Raw genomic sequence first — 20156 nt, 5'->3', positions numbered from 1 at the left:
CTATCTTTTTCATCTTTTCTTTCTTTTCTTTTTTTTTCTTACATGTCTTTCATCTTTCCGACCACTTTTTACCCTTCCTTTTTCACGTGTAGACTGGGGTTTACGCAACCAGCTTTCAATGCAAGATTGCCGTGGCTATGGATCTGTAATTGATAAAAAGGAAAAAAAGCATACTGACATTGGTTTAAATGTTAATATTTTGTCATGTCACCATCAAGTTCAATAACGCGTGCCAGTCTTTCTGGCATCGAGTCAATCAAATTTTCCCAATAGTTCCTTTGGTCTGCCATATCTTCTCAACCTTACATGATCCATTCCCACAAATCTTCTTGAGTGTCACATTTAACAGCCTCCATCCTGTTCACCATCAACCCCAAAAATTTTAATTGGGTTTAAGTCAGGACTGAACGCTGGCCACCATAATTTCTTTATTCGATGAGGATGGGAGGCTTCCCCAGCCAACCAATCACGAATAATGATTGCGTTATGAGTAGGACAACTTTAATAAAATAAGTTAAAAAATTTCCCTTTTTTAAAACTTTTAACAAAAAAACCATATTCTTACCCGTCATGCATGAAAAATCCATATTGTACCTGGTTTTCAGGAAGTTCGCGCAAATGCGGGTCCTCATTATCAGGAAGTGGAAACATCTCTCTTGCAAATGGCACTAGTTGATTTGTTAAAGTGTACATGTAACTGTGCATATTGAGCCTACCATTAATACGATGTAACACCTCTGAGCCATGGAAAATAACGCAGCCTCATAAATTAATGGTTTTTCGAGTGCTATGCCTACTGCGAGAAAGATTGCACGGCTCATATCGACCGCCTGTTAGTCGATGTACCTACTGAGGAAAATAACCGTCTGTTGAAAACGTATTTTCGTCAGACCATATCACTTTCCGCCAAAATTCGTTGGTGTAATGAATATGCTCACAATTTGAGTGTAACATCTTTGGGGTATAGGGAAGCATTTTTTTAGTTAAAATAATTCAAAAATATGCACTTTATTCTAATAGAGTAAAGAAAAACGCGTTGTTTGGCATAAACAATTTAATTTAAGGATGTTTTGAAGTATTTTATTTATATTTTTGGAAATGCCGGTATTAACATGGCGTTCATGGGGAGAAAAGTGGTGTACCTAATTCATCTCAAATTCACCTGAATTTTTTTTGTTTTTTTCGTGTGCTTTTTGTACAACATTGCAACAAATGAAAGAAGAGGAGCCAAAAACTAGAAGGGTGTATAGTGAATTGAGGAGCTGAATGGAGGTCCGGACCTCTATTCAGTTGAAGTGAAAAAACAGGTAAGAGAGATGAATTTAAAATACAAATTTACGCAAAAATGGACTTCTTTAAATACTAAAATTTACTTTATCTGAATTTTTTGCACAAAATTAGGCCTTATAATTGATTCCAGCAGATAATTTATGCGACATTGACACTTATGGATACATATATTTACTTGTAATGTATGTTATTTATATCATTATGAATTGTCATTATTACATGATATTTCATTTTACATGATCTCATTATGTCTACGAACACATATATTATTTTTAGCCATCATTAAATTGTATTATGTTTAAATTGGTTCTATACAATGTGTAAAGTATCACGAATAAGCAGTATTGGGTAGCTCAGTGGTATAGCGCTGTACTGCAAAATATTTAACTGATGGTTCGACTCTAGCTGTGTTATGAATAAACCAGTCTAAGTAGATAAATTACGGTTGAACAAGGTACAGCCATTCTTTATCTTAATTTTCAACAATACTTTATTTATTGTAAAAAAAGTAATTTTATTTACATCATTATTAATTGTCATCATATATATGTTTTATATTTAAACACTTTTATTTATAATTTAATAGCATGAAATTATTGCATGTAAACATTTTACTTATTCTTCCAAAATAATACATGCAACTCAGGAGAATTCCAAGTTGCAGTCGAAAACTTTTATCATTGTAACTCTTTCGGTTGTGACAGTGTTGGTGTGTGTACATCTATTACTAATTACGGATATTAGATACTAATTTAGGTAATGTTGTTTAGTTTCTATTTATGTTTAATTAGAGTAGTTAGCAACATTGTGTTATCCTAAATGTTTGTGTGCGTCAAGACTGTGTTTTGCATCCAAATTTTCAGACGTCAGACTAGACCTCTCTTACACGAATCCCTCAATCTATCCTTATCAAATCCTGTGTTTTGATGAGGTACCCACACATGTCGTAAATCACTTGTCCTTTATCTTGCCAGATGAGTTCAGATCATCTATCACATTTAAATAGCAGGCTGGAAGCTTTTCTAGTAGCTGCTCCTTAAAAGATTCACGCAGCTGGGAAGCTTTATTTTCATTATTTGTCAATAGCGAAGGGTTGCCCTCTAAAATCCTAACGGATAGAGGATCCAATTTCTAGTCATTGGTAATGACGGAGTTATGCAAGCAGTTGGGTGTAAAACAATTGAGAATTACGGCCTATCACCCACAAACTGATGGAGCTGAAGAAAGATTTAACATGACACTAGGAAATATGTTAATCTCTCAATTCGCTCACAACCCATTCGTGTGGGATGAGCACTTCGGCTATGTTGTTGCGGCCTATAACCGGCCGCCTCACTCCAGCACCGGTGAAACCCCATTCTATCTTCTAAAGGGGCGAGATACCCTCGAGCCAACTGATCTGATACCGCCAATGAGCAATCGTCTTTTAGAAGACTAAAACAATATTTACACTCAACAGTGGCATGAAGCATTAGAACTAGCGAAGAGTAAACTAACTGTCTCACAGTTACGGAAAAACTTAACTACGACCGATCTTTAAAAGAATGTTCTTTTGAGCCAGGAGATCGAGTTTTATTAAAAGAAATGAAATCTCAGACAGGAAAATTTTACATGCAGTTGGGTGGTCCATTCACAATAGTAGAAAAGATATCTGACCTGAATTATTTGATAAGACGCTCCACAGAGCACGACAAAATAGGATAAAAACGCAAATTTGGACACCGCTAATTGCATGGCCGATCAGCTAATTCCGGACAAATTTTATAATTCCCCGGACATTTTTGCTAATTCCGGACAGTCATAGTTTTAAAAACTAATTTTTGTATTCGATTTAGTTTTTTTTCTGAATCGAATTGCTGAAGACAACAAAGGAGGTGCAATGAGAAAAAACTGAAGAAATTAATGATTAAAATAACCATAACATTGATCTTTCAAAACAAAATGTCGTCTGCTCAAACCCAAAGAACACTAGATCGGAAACCTTCCAAAACACAAAATTCTATTTAATCAATACAACGATTAATTTATCTAAAAAAATAGCCAATAGTATAGAAATTTACAAATAAAAATATAAAAAATTTAAATGGTAGAATTTTAAATTAAATCACGTTGAAACTATAGCAAGTATGGCTTAATGTCCGATATTAAAAATCATAAAAAATCCTTCTCAATTGACATTCCGTCGACCACTATCAGTATCACCAAGTTAATTGAAATTGCCCTTTTTGTGTAGTCAAAATCGAAGTTTTTAAAACTTGACGATATTTATATAATACGTGATTGCGTTTCTCCTTTTTCACATAAGCCCCCATGTTGTTAATTCTGGACAGTATACTGCAGTAGACGATGTAAAATAACTATGCTATTAATAATAGTAGAATGCTATCTGTTACAGTACACATCTATAACACCATACCGATAAGGTGTTGCGCTGGCAACGATAAGTTCGACGGTTCAAAACTCATGTGAGATTATGTTTTTTCGTCAGATTTCCTTTTTTTTCGAATTGTTCGATTTTTTTTGTCGCTTAATGTGTCTTAAACTTAAATTATCCTAGCCAATATTGATATGGTTAGATTACCTAAAGTGTCTTTTATAAAACTATTCAATTCGCTACTCTATTTGTTGAACAAAATTCATCTAATTCGTTATTGCATTATAATTTTCTTACATAAGCTCCCGTGTTGCTAATTCCATACAGTAGACTGCAGCAGATGACACAAAATGACATGCTTTTATTGTTGAAGATGGAAATTTGTGATAGCTCAGTGGTACGGTGTTAGGCTCACAACATCAATTTACAACACCATCCAATAGACCAGTTTCGGATGCTGCGTTGAAAAATTAAAAAAAATCCAGAGGGTTTCGATTTCAGGGGGAGATAGGAGAAAAGGGGGTTTTTGATTTATTTACCCTAGTAATACTTTTCCAATTCAGGAAATGTTCTAGAATACTACACGTTAAGACATTCTGCGTCTTCTCCAGTCTTTATAAATAATTAATCATCCCTAGTTTATCCATGAAAATTAATTCAAGTAAAAGGATAGGTAGAAATACTTTTCCAATTCAGGAAATGTTCTAGAATACTACACTTTAAGACATTCTGCGTCTTCTCCAGTCTTTATAAATAATTAATCATCCCTAGTTTATCCATGAAAATTAATTCAAGTAAAAGGCTAGGGATGCTGTTTAGTATTTTTTGCGTTTCTAGTGTCAAGAAAATATGTAAACATGGGTGATTCAAATGTGGATATGGGGATAATGGATAAACTAGGGATAATTAATTATTTATAAAAACTGGAGAAGACGCAGAATGTCTTAAAGTGTAGTATTCTAGAACATTTCCTGAATTGGAAAAGTATGACTAGGGTAAATAAATCAAAACCCCCTTTTTTCCTATCTCCTCCTGCAATGGAAACCCCCCTGGATTTTTTAAAATTTAGCAACGCAGCATCCGAAACTGGTCTATCATACAACAAATTTATTTATTTGACTTCCCCGACAAACCTAAGAAAAGCCAAAACCAAGCAATATTTTTAGCTGGAAATCTCAGTTTAATTGTGTGGAAAAAAAAGAAACAAAATTTTGTTTACCATTTTGCAAACTCACTTAAAACTCGGGGCGATTGTATCAAAGTGTTAGTTACTGCCATAAAAAAAAACAAAAAAAAACATCAAGTTCGATGGTTCAATACTCATTAAGACGCATATATTATTTTATGATTTTTTTCCCTTTTTTGCGTATTTTTTTATAATTTTTAAGTCACTCAGTATGTCTTAAACTTAAGTTATCCTAACTAATATTTATGGGGTACATTCCCTTACATTGCCTTTACAAGACAGTACAATTTGTTGCAACACATGCTCACCAAGTTTAGACACAGGTTTGTCTTGGTTTTTCTCAAAGTAACAGAAGAAGGGTTGTCTTAAGAAAACATTATTTCATTTTTTAAATGATTATAGACCTTAAACGGTTGCTTCATTGAACAGGAGATTTCATCACACTTACCTTAATTTTAAATTTTAACTTTAAATAATTTTATCGATTTACGCCCTAAGCGAGGCTTTCATAGGCTATATATTTTCTTAAGACATAGCTCTTTCTTATGTTTTAAAATTGTGGATTTCATTAATAATCGTTCAAGTAAAGTAATTTAAAAAAAACTGGTTCCATTTTACTTCATATTTGGGTGGGTTTTTGATAAGGGCATTCGGGGCGTCTTGAGGATCAAGTTTTGGCCAAATCGATCCGACCCGGGTCTCCCTTCATTTTACTAAAATTTTAACCAGATGAAAAAATTGCACAGGAAATTTAATTAGCCAATCAAATTCATTCATACCTGTGAATGGTCGATTTTACATCATATATATTTTCTTTAACAAAATATTCTCTTCCCATTCGTTATCTAGCGGTTGAATATGAACTATTTACAAACGAATTGAAATTAAAATGTTCCAGTATTAATGACTTTGAAGGACTTACTAACTCATGCTGACAATGTTGTGAAATTTGTGGTTCATAGAATGTAAAAAAAATTTTACAAATACATTTTCTTTCAAAGATGAACCAACCTTTTTAAAAAATAACGTGCATCTAACTTAAGACAAAGCTGTTTCTTAAGAATAAATATATTTAGTCCGGAATTATAAATAATTCGTCCGTCGGTCAGCCCAGAATACTGCCGAAGAAGACGTATTATTTTATTTTTTAAAATCAAAAGTTTAAAAAATCTTCTGCTTCTGAATTCATTGTATTCCTTTTGCCTGACCGGATTAATATCAAAATAAGGACTAGGTTACTGCCAGTTATATTTTTAACACACACAAAAAGTACACACAGTGTTAAAAATTCTTTTAAATTTTGTTTTTTTTAGTTTGTATATACTTCCTACCTGATTCCATATTCCCCTGTCCAATCTTTCGTCGTTTTCTTCTTCGATTTCTACTATTTCATTGTGTGATTTTCCTATTTGCTATTGTAAATTTAAATTATATTAAACTGTATATATTGTATCTATTTATTACCTGGTTCTCTATTCCGCTGTCCAATCTTTCATTATTTTCTTCTCCACTTTCTATGCTCTCATTATCGGATTGTCTTTTTTTCTTTTTCTAATGTAAATAACATATAAATCTTTAAAACTTGTGTGTATATTTTGTAGATATTTGTTAACGGTTTCCCCTTTCGATTGTCCCATACTTCCTCGTCTTCTTCTTTCTCTAGTCTCTCAAAATCTGATTGCATACTTTTCTCTTTCTCTGTCCTTTCGACTGTTCTCTCTTTTCTTTTTCTTTTACTGGCTCTCCCAAGCCACAGGCCATTCTCCTCACATAACTGTTTTCGTTTGTCTGAAAAACATAATTTAAAATAGTAAATAATAGATATTTTTAATACTAACGGCTGAGTTATATAAGTAACTACTTTTTTTTGTTTCAATATCGATGCCAGAGTTGTTCACTTAGAAGATCGTCTCTTTATTTGGAATATTTAATTTCACCTCCGCTTACTAACACATACTTGGTGTGTTGAGTTCTATTGGGGAAACGGATTAAGCAAATTACTGAGACATTGTAATTCGCTGCCATCTCATTAATCTTAGAACCAATACTTATATGGCAGTGAGACTTCTTGCGATCTAGATTGTCCTGTTGTCTTTGATCGAGGGAGTTCCAATGGTTTTGCCACTCAAGAGCCGACCATGGCTTGTTTCTTTGAGGTACCTCTTTTTTCCCTTTGTAAGACTCCTATACGACGTATAAACATCGTTCATTAGTATACAAATAAGAAAAATGCATTAAAACACTCGAAAACCTATCTTGAACGCAGTAAGTCTCTGTTGTTGATCCGTATCTCGCCGTTTTACTGTTCTTCCTTTAATGTTCCTTAAATTCTGTAACTGTTTTTTTTTTCTATCAAAGCTTCATTCAGCCTCCTCCTTGCTACGTCTTGTTCTTCCTCACAACTTTTGTCACTCTCCGATTCTGCGCGGAAGTCAACGTGGAAATGGGAGGAGTCAGAAGTGTTGGAATTCGACGCGGTAAATGATAAAAGGGTTTTATGAATTGTGGTTCAGTAAAATTCCATTCGCCCTCCAGTTTGTCATATAATGTTGAATACATATATCGATGATGACAAATGGTTTACAACACGAATGAAGAAGAAAACGTCAAACGATGTTACAAACATTACGACATCAAATAGAAAAATAAATAGTTCAATATGGGACCCCACCCTTGGCCAACTCGATTCTTCTCTTACTATTCGTTACGTAAAAAAAGAGTAGAGATAGCTGCTATTATAAAGTTTATGCCTGCCGCACACTGTGTCTACAGTCTAGCATTTCTTTTTACCTTTTTTTACTTGTTCTCCTAGGTTTCTTTTGATATTCAATCTGAAAAAGAAAAATCTGTAACCCACCCTTTTCCTACAGGGAAGCGTACATCTATACCCTATCGATGTTATATTGCACTTAGCAGACGTTCTCTTTTCTCTGGCTTCCTCCTACTCCCCTTGAATAAATATCGTGATTAGTGGATCGTCGTTTTTTTAAAGACGAGAAACGGGGAGTAGTCTCTCCATATTTAACCCGTCAGCGCAGCCCGTATAGAGCAGGAAAAACCACTGTAATTTAACTTCCTCTTACCATTTTCATTAGAGATGAGATGAGATGATGCCTAACTTGAATTTCCTTTCTATTGCTTTTGCATTTGGATTTGCTCCGAGTAAATCGAAAATAATCAAAGGGAGATTGTGGAAATACGTAATTATGTTAAATACTTGAATCTGCTTATTTTACATGGGCGTCCACGCACATTTTCCCATCGGCTTTCCCCAGGGCTGTGTATTGTTGTAAATGATCCCATTTTGCCCCAAATTGTTTTAGGCTTCATATTTTAAAGTAATTTTGTGACATGCTTGTTTATAATTTTTCTAACAGAGCGTCTATGATATTTATATGTTCTTTTTTTCAAGCGATTAATAGCAAATTTAAAGATAAATTTTATTTTTAAGTTCAAGAAAAGTTTTCTTAAAGCAATAGATTAATAGCTCGGTTTAAGTTTAAAAGTACTCTTTTGATTGATTACCATTTTCGTCTATTATTGTTTTTTCATAAGAGTAACTCTTTCTTGCCTTCTATGTTTACAGCAATTGCTAAGGCAAATTTCTTGAACTAGACTGGCTAAAATTGGAACAGTTTCGGAGTGGAACCAATACATAGATAGGCACATGATTTGAGGCTACGAGTAGAAAAACTACAGAAAGTAACAGAGAAAATCTGTCTATCTGTAAAATTTCTTCCCATTTTTATAACAATTATAATAAAAACGCTGAGAATGTTTTATTAATAGAAGATACCGAGCTTGCTCCAATTTTAGCCAGTCTAGTTCAAGAAATTTGCCAAGATAATGGAGGCAGTAGCTTATACGTGTTCCGTTTTTGTTAGGTAATTTTAAAGCACCTAGATGGAAAAGAAGTTGATCAAAATATAAAATTATCAGCAAAATCTATACCAAACAGAAATTTCAAAAGATTTAATTTCAGCAATAACGTAGAATTTACACAAAGTTTCTGATTGACTCTCTCTAGTTCCATGCTGGTCAATTTACTATTTCAGAGGATGAATGTCTCTCGATTTTATGAGGATTACGCTCATAGGCCAATTTCATTGCAATCCAAGGGGGGGGGGAAATTTATTGGGGCGAACAAAAGGAAAAGCTAGAACTCCAGGAACTACTTAATCTTGAATGTGAAAAATATAGCAATCTTCTTTTAATAGTTTTAAATGTGCTTATAAAGATTTAAAACAGTTGGACCTTCTAACAACTTCAGGTAATAATTGCGGGGTAAACTCTCCTTCTCTATCGTGAGGTAGGTACTTCTAGTATCCAATGAGAACGATATAAATCAAGCATACATGTTTCGGATGAGCAGCGGATACTTACGAGTGCGACCCGTTGAATATCACCGAATGACGTATTTTTTTGTTTGTAACCAGTAAAATTTGATCTTGCCTACAAGAAACCAAAAACCCACTATGTAAAATGTACACTTTAATGAACTGCACTTGATACCCATAACTAATGACAGATTAGACACCTGACGGGAGCAGGATCTGTACACGGTACAGTTTTTCTTTAAAAAAGCCGCCATGAAGAATGTATCGATATTTAAACCGATTCATTTTCTTGGTTTTTATTTATATAACATTTTACTGAAAAGAAACTCATTTAAGAAAATAATTTTGCAGGAGATCGGTTAAAATAATTTTTTTTCACTAGTTAAATAGCACAAAGCAAGTGTATTAAAAGGGTTGCGACATCTATGGTTCATTAATGTAACAACTAAAACTGCAGACGAATTTACATTTTCATTTCTTGGCTCGTAAATACGTTTGTTAAATAGTTTCCGCCCAATTACAAATATATTTACAATGACAAAAGCAAGTTCATCATCAAGAGATTCAGAAAGTTCATCATCAAGTGATTTAGAAAGTTCATCATCAAATGATGCAGAAACTCATCAGACAGTGATTCGGAAACCTCGTCAACAGAACAGAAAGGCAAGTGCATTGATTCCAAGAGAAAGAGAGGTTTTTCTTCTTTTTCTAAGTCTAAGGCAAATAAAAAGAAACCGAAAACCGTACAAAAACCTATTGCCGGAAAGTGCTTTATTTATGTGGGAAAAAGTCGACAAAAAAAAAGATCCTAGTTTTGGTGATGCCCTTCCACATTGTTCATCATCCCTATAACAGCCACCATTTTTTTCACCCTCTAACAGTGCAGCACATGATTCACTGTGTGATGATGTACCATCAGTCATCAGCCCAGAAGCTCTTGGTTAGTATGAAAAATTTAATAGAATGTTATTTTGGTTATTAATAATCTAAAATTGTGTATTTATAGACGACCTTAGGAGACAGGTTCAAAAAGACTTAGATAGCATGCAGATTAGACGCCATCAAACATGGCAAGAACGGCAAGCAATAGCTGCATGGGGACGGCATGATAGAAGAAGAATTTTCACAAAAAATGTTTCAAGACAGCCACTGTATTATTCAAAATGTGACCAGTGTCACGAGGACCTCAACCATTGCTCTGTAAGATGTATGACCTGCAAGAAACACCTTTTTTATCAATATGATACAAACACTCACTCTGGTATGCCATTTCATCGACGGCTTAGCGACCGCTTAGAAATATTACAACCAGATCATTTTGTCAATGCAGAGGAAAACATTATAACAAAAGGTATGGGAATAAGAAGGTAAATCAGCGAACATAGCTAACTTTTAACTTTCTTGTTATTTTACAGATGTCTGCGTCCCATGCTTCGTACCTCATGAATGCTGCGATCTAAGCTGCCATGGATCGATGTCACTTATTCCCAATGTTACAGAATCAATCGTGGTTGTCACTGAGTAAGGTAAGAATTACGCTGAATATAAACTATATTAGAAATATTTTCTAATATTCGCAAACCTTTTTAACAGGTCGATTTGTTTTAAAGGGGGCAACTTTCGTTTGCGATACTTGTGATTATCTAACGAAAGCAACAATCGATCATTATGTATTTTCTGGGTTTTCCCCGGCAAGTTTATCGGAAACGGTCACATACCTGTTTTCAGAAGAGGCACTTCTTCTATGCCACCACATTTCCCACAAATGTCCAGGTTCTTCGAAGAACAGATACGCTCACACTCTTGAAGAAGTATCTGAGGAATATGGCTGGGTACGTAACATAACACACTAAAATTAAATAAAGACCATGATACGATATAAAAATGATTCGGCTTTTGCAGAGTGGACCAATCAATATACCATTGTTCACTACTGCGGAAAGAGAGTGGGAAACATGTCGCCACTACATTGACCAGGAAGTATTTAAAAGGAACAAAATTTATTGCAACAGTTGCGGAACAAAACCTTTAGTGAGATCATCTGATGCTATCATTAAGCTGAGGCGTTTGGCCTCTGCCGGAAAAGCGAGGAAACTAGAAAATGAAAGAGTGTAAGCATTATTTATAAGTTATGACAATGGTAGGTATACAGTTTTTAAATTTTTCCATAGAATGGACGATGTGGAATCCAGGTTCGAGAACTTAGTAATCGAATATATATATATAATAGGCGATGAGCTGGCAGACAGTCACGCACCGGACGGTTGAAAATCAACTGTGCTGCACTTGCACCACCAGATCGCGGCGCGTTTCGGAAAAGCAGGATACTTTTGGCGAATTTCTCTTCGTTAAATGCGCCAGCTATCCATGATTCACGGATGAGCGTCTTCATTGAGTCGATTTCTGCTTCAGCCCGGCCATTGGATTGAGCATAATATAGTGAAGACGTGAGGGAAGTAATCCCCCAATCCGTGAGAAAACGCTGGAACTCTGCTGCACCAAACTGCGGCCCGTTGTCCGACCAAAAGGTGACTGGAGCTCCTACGCTAGAAAAAAATTACGGATATGGCCAATGACATTGTGTGCTGTTGTTTTTCTGTCACGAAATGCAACCACATGAGGCCAACCACTGAATGAATCCACCATCACAAAAAAATGGCGGCCATTGACTTCGCCTAGATCCGCATGGATTTGTTCAAACGGACGCGTTGCTGGTGGACGGAATCGAAACGGCTCTGGTTGCTGTGAAGGTAGATATTTTGTACACGTTTCACAATTTCTGGTGGCGTTCACAATGTCGTTATCAATGTTCGGCCAGTATACCGATAAACGGGCTCGTTGACGTGTTTTTGTTGCACCTTGGTGCATCTGCACTAAATCACGCAGGATTTTTGCACGAATAGAATGCGGAATAACGACACGAGGTCCTATTACAATCATGTCATCTGAGTCATCGATTGCTAAACGTTATTTTGCACTCCAAAAGGGACGCAAGTCACTGTCTAAATTAAACTTGTCGTTTGGAAAACCGGAGATGATTTGATTTCTCAGTTTTACCATAACCGGATCGATGGCTGCAGCACACTTAATCTTTTCTAACACTGGGTCGAGATTCGGATCAGTTTGTGATAGCTGATTGCCGGAAAGACTCATCAGAGCAATTTTCCCTGAAAAGATGTCAATCCTTCACCCAGTTCATCACTAGTGGTTGCTTTATCGACCGGCGCTCGAGAGAGGGCATCAGCGTCGGAGTTTTGTTTTCCGGGCACCCAACGAGCAATAAATGAGTAGCGCTGCATCTTAAGGCGTAAACGAAGCAAACGGAGGTTGTCTAGTTTGTCTAGAGCGTAACTGTTCAGAATGGGCACTAATGGTTTGTGGTCCGTCACTAATTCAAACGAAGGAAGTCCTTCAAGAAACTGACGACACTTATTCATAGCCCATGCAGTACTTAACAGTAACACTCGAGTTCGATCATGGCATAACGTGTTTCAGCACTAGAGAGAAAACGAGATCCCGCTTGCACAACACGCCACACTTTTGAATCGTCGAGCTGTTTTAGTAAAAATCCGAGTCCATTAAGCCGTGATGCATCAACATGAAGACTTGTCGGGCGCTTTGAGTCGTAAAACGCTGAATCACGAACGGTAGACAAGAGTGTTCTTGCTGCCGTGAAAGCTTCTTCATGTTGAGTGGTCCATTCCCATGTGTAACCAGTCTTGAGCAGTGGAGATGATGGATCTAATGCAGCGGCCAGCTGGTCAGAAAAGTTGCCAACTTGCTGGCAAAGTCCAAAAAATGAACGGACGTCTGTAATCGAGCCGGGTGTTGGAAACTCGTGGATAGCTCGGGTGAGCTCTGGATCCGGGCGAAAACTGTCAGCATCCACGACGTAACCGCCGAAAGTAACAGCGGGCTGGGCGAACACTATTTTGGTGGTGTTGATGGCAACGTTGTGAGCTGCTGCTCGATGGAATAATTTTCGTACCGCTTCGATGTGCTCATCGTACGTTGCGGAGTATACGAGAATATCTTCAACGATGCGTCGACAATTCGGGAGATCATCAAACACTTCCGACACTCGACGGCAGTAGTCGTCACCTGCATGCGAGACGCCGAACGGAAGACGAAGGTACTGATATCGCCCGAAGGGAGTAGAAAATGTTGTCAGGTCGATCGATTCGTCATCTAGCGGTACCTGATGATAGCCTTTTAGCGCGTCAATCACTGTGAAGAATTTCATTCCGGGCGGAATGGTGCGCACTGCCTGAAAAGGTGTGGCCGTCTCAAAATTTGGCCTAATTATGCACTTGTTCAACTCACGAAAGTCGATTACCAGACGGATGTCACCATTTTTCTTCGGAAGAGCTATAAACGGATGTACCCATGCTGTGGGCTTTATCACTCTTCGGATGATGTTAGCAGATTCGAGATTGTCCAACTCTGCCTTAACTCTTGGCAGCAAAGGGACGGATATTGGGCAAGAGCCCCTCATTGCCAGAGGCTGCGAGTTCTCCATCAACTGGAAATGGCATGGTGGTCCCGACATCTGGTGGCAGGTTCCGTCAAAAATCCGTGGGCATTCGTTCATGAGAGTTTTGAGATCGGCTTGTCGTTGTCTGTCAGTAGGTGGCTTGCTCGCCACCATTCCAACGTATGCATGCGGATAGGCGGCTGGAAGCATTCCCAACGTCTGTTGGCTCCTTTTGGACAACACTGGCTGCTTCAATTCGCGCAACACGTGAATGGCAGTGTTTACTGATCGGGACACTTTGTCACGTGTCGTCCACACAATAACCGCACTAAACACACCAATGTTGATAATCGGGCTCCCAACTGCTGTAACTGGTTGTACACCTTTTTGCAGCGCCACCTTGCTAAACTTCCACTTGTAGAGGGATTCTGGGATGGCGTCTAGGTCAGCACCTGTATCTGGGAGAAAATTGATCACTAACGATGATGTCCATTTTTCCGGATTGACGGCCAGTTCCACTAAATCGCTCGCGTTCACAGCCCCCACTGTCGGAGGGGAGGGGTCAATGTAAATGCCCTGTTGTTTTTTAACTGCTTTTGGGTTCCGGCAAACTCTAAAGTAATGGTTCAGTAGGCCGCACTTTTTACACTCTTTCCCTTGGGCCGGACAGGCCGTCAAAGGCTTACAGCGTGTCTTTGATCCACAATTCCGGCAGCCCGCGAATTTTGCGCCTGCTGAACTGCTGCCATCTACTGGCGGATTGCTGGATTTTTGTTTGAAACGCTTGTAAGAAGAAGTCGCGCCTTGAATTGCCGCAGCATCACCTGTCTTTAAATTCTTCGACTGCTTGTTGGAGGCTTCTGCAGTTCGAATAATTGTCAGCGCCTGATCTAGTGATAAAGTTGCTCCGTGTTCAAGTAGTTTAACACGAACTTCGTCATTTTCTACGCCGAAAATTAGTTGGCCTAATATGCGGGTTGGTTCACAGCTAGCACAACAATCTGTCGCAAATTCACATTTACGGGCTAAATCACGTAACTCGCACAACCAATCGTCTGCTGCTTGTTGAATGCCTTGCTTTTTGGCGGCGAACTGTTGGCGCCACACGTGGCGGTTGTGGCCGGCATTGCAACGAGCACGGAGATGGTCGATGACAACCGTATGGTCGTCAAGCTGATCGGCGGTGAGGCCCATGGAAAGTACAGCTTGAAGTGTGTCGGTTGATAAACACGATAGCAGAGTATGAACCTTGTATAAGTCCCGATCATCTACGTCGAGTGCCGAATCAATCATCGACAAACTGAGAAAAATGGTCCATTTCTTGTGCCATAATTCAAAGGAGTCTTTGTATTCATCTAAATCAAAAGGAGGAGGTTTACCATACGGCTTGAATGCCGTAGTCGCCATGTTGCGGTAATTGCCCCAAAGCCAGCCAATGTCAAGCCATTCACTCACTTCCTCCAGCTCGGAAAAAAGACGGACGCTTGTTGCCGACAAATACCACTGCAATGTGGGGACAAAAACTCAAAATACACAGCTCAGTGGCCCATCAATCACGATTGCTACCATGACAAGGACCGACTAGAGCATGGCGAAAAAATGTTCCAAAAACAAAACAAAAAACAGCTCAATGGCCCATAAATCACGATCGCTATCATGAAAAAGGACCGATATGAGCGAGAATTTCACCTCCAATCAATAGTTAACTGTCAGATGCCTTTTGATGAACACGGATTAGAACATGGCAAAATGTTAGGCCAAACAATAGTCAAGAGTCAACTGGGCAGTGCCGTACGCAGTCATGCGGTCAAAAACGATACTGTCGTGACGACACATAAACTGCAGTACACAATCACTCTGGTCGGGAAATTCACCAATAAATTGTCACGATAAATGTACTAACATTGAAACAATTACCATCTGCGCCATGTGATGAACTTAGAATGAGAGAATAGGATGCGGCTTGAATCAACGTGTATTGGATACACCTGCGACCAGTACTCTATGAAGAGCAGACAGAGACTGACCCAGAGGGAAGAAGTTCTCCCCTATATATAGAGCCGACGGGTGCGCTGTTGCCAGATGGCGTCATCACAAGTCGGATGTTGAAGTTGATAGTTTTCGTCAAAGGATTCACAACAAAGTTCAAACAGTAAGCAATATTCTATTAATTTAACATTATTGTAGTGCAATTTGTTTCTTTGCTTTTTTCAGTCGAAAAAGAAAAACATGTGTGGGGGATCGGCTTTTAAAGCTGCAAGATAAGATTCCAACGAAAATAAAAAATATAACGAGACTGAGCTCGTCGTTCGCTCTTGCAAGCACTGTATAGGGCCGTATGCCATCAATAGTTTTAAAGGCGAATCGTGGACACATACGAATTTATGCATTACGAAGCATGGAAGAGTCAGGCTACATTCTTTTGCTACGATGTTGTGTGTCAATATTGGAAATGAATGCATCAGAAAGTTGGTCCGGAATTTCCAGTATATATGATGCTAACAAAAGAAATGACAGGAATTTTACCGATAATGCATCAAATGGCACATCAATTACCTTGCCAGGTACCATTTGAATTTTTAAGTAAGAGAAATATTTTTCTGAAGTCCAACATTCATAACAGGTGCTTTGGAATCCCCGATGGACAAAAGGACTTCGATTAAGCAGAGGAGAGGAGCACGAGCAAGTATTCTCAAAACTGTATCTTTATGCTTATGTTCTCAAGCATATGTCAAAAATTAGTAAGACATCTTAAACTGTTATCCTTAAACAATATTTAACTGAAATAATGCAATCTGAAGACAGAGCGGATTTTCTAACATTAGCAATCCTCTATTGGAACTGGAATAAAATTCAGAACATGAAATTCCTCTTACGCAAAAAATTAGAGAGAGTGAGTAACTTTTACAATACAAGCAAATATTTGCAGTACCACCTTGATTTGTAGGCTAGGAAGGAAATCAGAAAAGGCGTAACAAAAGTTGAAGAATTGTTACAGTCATATAACCTTGAAAATGGTGATCTCCCATTGATTCACAAGGAACTGGAAAGAAAAGCTTCATTGACCAACGAAGAACAAAGACTACTCCTGTTGATAAATTAAGAAGAATGCTGGAAGGATTTTATGTTCAGCTGAAAACGGTTCACATTAAAATCTCTAAAGAAGCAAGTTATTTTATATTAATAATTTTTCAAGTAAAAAGAAATGTTTTATCTTCAGAAAAAAACTTTTAACCTTACAGAAAGTTCGAAGGCTCGGACAAAGTTTAGGCGAATTTTAATTGAAACTAAGAAAAAAGTTTTACAGACGATTGACCTTTTAAATTCAAAGTATAAAGACCTACCAATCTCTTACGAGTATTTCAATCAAGGTATTTTTCCTTGGGAAGCAGTCATAAATGAAAACGACACTAAGTTTCCAACACGTAAACGAAAAATTAGCATAATCTACCACTTATACAAATTATTAAATTCATATTTTCGACAGTTTCGTATGCCGATAAATATCATGTTGTTGATTGTTGGATACTTTTGCAAATAGCAAAGGAGGAAGTTGAGCTAACTAAGATCGAAATGATAAACTACATTAGATTCTTGACTGACAAGCGAGCATCGTTAAAACAATTAACACATTCTGAGAAAGCGAACGAAACATTTTGTAAAGGAAATGCAGTCATGGCACATTCACAAATTGAGCATCTTAATTTACAAATTCAACTCTTTCTAAAAATATTTAATTTGAATTGAAACAACGATTTTTCGAATTTCGTACGTGAAACTTATTCAAATTCTGGCACAGAATTTGAAATTGAAACTTCTGATGAGGAAACTGACAATTCTTACACAAAATTTGAATTTTCTGATGAGGAGACTGAAACACATTCTAGTGACTCTGATGATGATTAAATAAACGTAAAAAATACAAACTTAATTATAAATCTATGAAAATAAAAAAAATAAATAAAACTAATATTTTAAATTAATTTAACTTGAAGAAAATTTATAGTTAATCAACTTAAATTTTTAAATAAACTTCAGACAAAGCTATGTCTTAAGAAAGAGTAGCTACAATAGTCTCGCTTCGCTCTTTTTCGCAAACTAAGTAATAAAACATGATTTTAAATCGATAAAAATAAAACAAAGTAATAAAAGCAACAATTTATAATTACTTTTCCTTGAAAAAAAGAAAAAAAATGAAATTACTAAGTTTTTAACATAAGACAAAGCTATGTTTTAAGATCTATGATTTATGATATATATGATACCGTCCTGCAACTGAAAACACCTCGAACCAAGCGTGATGAAATCAATTGTTGCATGCAGCAACCATGTTAGGTCTATAACCATTAAAAAATAAAAAATATCTTTTTTCTTAAGTCAACCCTTCTTCTGTTACTTTGGGAAAAACCAAGACAAACCTGTGTCTTAAGTTTGTGAGCATACGTTGATTTGTTGTCCATGTTTGATGAATAATGTTAATCTAGTTCATGATTGCATTTTCATTTTTTTACATATGCTCCCGTGTTGCTTATTCCAGACAGTAGACTGCTACAGAAAACACAAAATCAGATGCTTTTCATGTTAGTTGAAAAATGTCTCTTATAGCATAATGGAAAGGTTTTGGGCTGACAACAATATGGTCGATTGTTCTAAAGTCAACAAGGAAATATTTTTTTTTGCAATTTATGGTTTTTTAGCGAATTTTTTAATAAATTATTAAGTCGCTTTTTATGTGTTAAACTTGTATTATCCTAGCTAATGTTCATATCATTACATTCTCTGAAATGTTCTTTACAAGACAACTGAATACATTACTATGTTTGATGAAAAATCTTCATCAAATTAGTCATTGTATTCTCTCTCTTTTTTTATTTAAGCTCCCATGTTGCTAATTTTATACACCAAACTGCAGCAGACGGCATAAAATGCGTTTTCTTTGAGGTTTCAGATATCTATAACACCTTAGCGGAAAGGTACTTCGCTGCAAAACAAACGATCGGTGGTTCAATACTCGCGGAGGATGGAAGAAGTTATATTTCAAATTTTCCGTTTTTTAGCGTATATTTGGAATAATTTTTAAGTCACTTAATATGTCTTTAATTTATATTATCCTTACTAATATTTATGTGGTTGGATTCCCTAAAATGGCCTTCACAAGGTAGTTGAATTTTTTTACCTTTTTTCATGAAAAATCTTCATGATTGTATTCTCACTTTATTACATAAGATCCCACGTTGCTAATTCTGGAAAGCAGACTACATATAACATGACATGCTATTCATTTTCAGTATGTGATGTCTGTAATAGTTTAGTTGCTAGACACTCTGCTCCTAACTATAAGGTCAGTAGTTCAATACTGATTGTGGAATTACGAATTTTACTTTTTTAATATATTTTTTTCGCCTTTTTAAAAAAATTTTCAAGTCACTTTATGTGTCTAATATTTATATTATCCCTACCAATATTTATACAATTCGATTCCGTGAAGTGTACTTTATAACACTGTTAAAATCATAATTATAGCAGGTGGAAAGTATTCGACTCATTCATCATCGAGTTTTTCTGGTTATTTGCATAAGCTACTGTGACGCTAATTCTAAACAACAGAAATAGACTAAATGGCATGTTATACAACACAGTGTTCACAGTGTTTGGTTCTCTCTGGCCCCGAAGTAATTTTACATTTTTTTTAGTTCATTTTTTTACGTATGTGGTTTGCTGTCCGGAATTAGCAACATGGCAGCTTATGTAAAAAAAAGGAAAAATACAAACGTACTAACAAATTCACAGATCCGAAAAGAACGTTTCAGGTAATCAAACCATATAAATATTAGCTAGGATAATTTAAGTTCAAGACGTATTAAGCGACTTAAACATTTTACCAAACATACGCAAAAAAAAATGGAATTAGAAAAACATTCTTATGTCCTACATGATTATTGAACCATCGAACTTAACGTTGGCAGCGGATTATTAATTTTATCTAGTGATCCTAATCGTTGTCTGGCTTACATGCCAAGAAGCGGAAAATTTACAGTTCCCCCATGCGTTTTCGAAGATAAGGCAAGTGCAGAAGAACAATATCATAGGACAGTGAATAGTGGACCAAATTTTAAGTTTTTACCTAATGGATTTATTATGTTAAGTAGTTTTCGATATTGCATTCAACAATTCACGCAAAACCAAACGGGAATAAAAAATGCGAACGTGAAGAAGACGCGTTTGCTTATCGAACCGATTCGTGGATATTCAATCCGAATCTAATGACGTTAGAACTCGTACCGTTTCAATTGATCCAATCCCATACGGGAAATGGTCTGGCAGCTGATTCAGCAGCAGAAGACGCTATAACAGTGGAACCGTGCTTAGAGAACACCTAACCGAAAAACCATAGGAAACAATTCATGTAGCAAGTCAATTTTTCGGTTTTGGAAAAAGAGCATGTAAAAAATCAAAAAAGATGACTATCTTCACCTATCCATATGTAGCCACTTC

The 20156-nt window shown here is 36.6% G+C and overlaps 2 pseudogenes; both read left to right on the top strand.

Annotated features, from left to right (window-relative positions):
- The first annotated feature begins 10203 nt into the window (after positions 1-10203).
- Positions 10204-11393, top strand: LOC123466362 (annotated as a pseudogene).
- Positions 11394-16192: 4799 nt separating this feature from the next.
- On the top strand, positions 16193-17567 carry LOC116923534 (annotated as a pseudogene).
- The last annotated feature ends 2589 nt before the right edge of the window (positions 17568-20156 follow it).

This window comes from Daphnia magna, linkage group LG7, assembly GCF_020631705.1.
Source record: "Daphnia magna isolate NIES linkage group LG7, ASM2063170v1.1, whole genome shotgun sequence".
In the NCBI taxonomy this organism is placed as follows: Eukaryota; Metazoa; Arthropoda; class Branchiopoda; order Diplostraca; family Daphniidae; genus Daphnia; species Daphnia magna.
The sequence above is the reverse complement of the archived record's forward strand: the minus strand, read 5'-3'. Positions and strand labels throughout refer to the sequence as shown.